This window comes from Sinocyclocheilus anshuiensis, unplaced genomic scaffold (genome assembly GCF_001515605.1).
Source record: "Sinocyclocheilus anshuiensis isolate Anshui unplaced genomic scaffold, SAMN03320099.WGS_v1.1 scaffold3468, whole genome shotgun sequence".
Lineage (NCBI taxonomy): Eukaryota > Metazoa > Chordata > Actinopteri > Cypriniformes > Cyprinidae > Sinocyclocheilus > Sinocyclocheilus anshuiensis.
The window spans coordinates 27,317-28,545 of record NW_015549743.1 but is presented as its reverse complement, the minus strand read 5'-3'; the positions used below and the strand labels follow the sequence as shown (position 1 = coordinate 28,545).

At 36.4% G+C, this 1,229-nt stretch overlaps 1 pseudogene; it reads right to left on the bottom strand.

The window, feature by feature from the left end:
- The window catches only part of LOC107660830 (B-cadherin-like), a 7,742-nt pseudogene that overhangs the window by 857 nt on the left and 5,656 nt on the right, over nt 1–1,229 (bottom strand).

Genomic DNA, 1,229 nt, shown 5'->3' with positions numbered 1-1,229 from the left:
GAATATGAACATGAAAGTTCAAGCTTTTGCACACAATGTATTGTGGACACAAAGGGACTTTGATCTAAACTTTCTGCTTTATTCTTAAACAGTATAACCCAGTTAAATCAACAGCAATGCCTGGGAAGAGCTGAGAAGGAATTCAGTACATATACCATGGACTTGAAGTGCCTGTATATCTGAAAACTCTTTACAAAACCATAAAGTATTTACAAAAAAAAAAAGAAAAAAAGAAAAAGAAAAACAGCTTGGTCTTTTTTAAGGTAAGGAGACAAGCAACTGATGTGGACTCATTAAATATTTAATGTTGAACAAAAATAAACTGATCAAATAAATGGCACAAACACGGCAGTACATATACAAACTTGTCCTTTGTAGGGTATAGAGTGCAGAAAACGAAATTATATGTTAGTTGCAGGGGTTTTTGTGAGCAGAAGGCTAAAGCTTGAGCTATCTTAAAGAAAAATGTATGGTTTAAATTTTACCTCCTGACTACCAGCTATGGAGTTTTGTCCTCTGTAGAGGACATTATGTTTTAGCAATTTCTCTGAGACGTTACATGTCACAGTTTTAAGTCTGGATGTCCTGTACAAAAAATGATTCATCATTCTCTACTTTGGTGAAAAGACAGAGGTAATCAAGGACTATCAGGTAAAGAAAACATATTTCTGCCCTCTCACTTTTTATGAATGCATACTGAAGGATTGTCACATTTATTTCTTGATATATATATAATGACATAAAATATCATTATCACATGGCACAGCTGATTGGTTCACTTCTGTATCAGCAGCCAATGAGCTTGCTGCTCAACATTCAAATACTTGGCTTGTGCTTGCTGTAGCAGTGCAGCTTGCTTCAGAAACCCTCCACCTTCCCCAGCTCCACCTGTATAGATCATGCTACGAGGTGATTCATGTATGCAATGGGGGTATTTCATATATGTTATATGTGCAGCAGCAGTATTTCTTACATACTCACAGCAGCATGTGTGGATGTATTGGCAGTAGCAAGTCTCAGTACTTGCTCTGCCGCAACAGCAGCGTAGCAAATCTAATCCGCCAAGACCAAATACATTAACATTGCCATGTACATTACCATGTCAAACCCTCTGAGAGTTGTCATGACAGAAACATTTTTCAATTCACACAAGATAGTTATTGTTTATAAATGTAGGCAAATCCGTGTAAAAAAATTAAGGTTCACAAATGTATTTCTGATGAGTACAC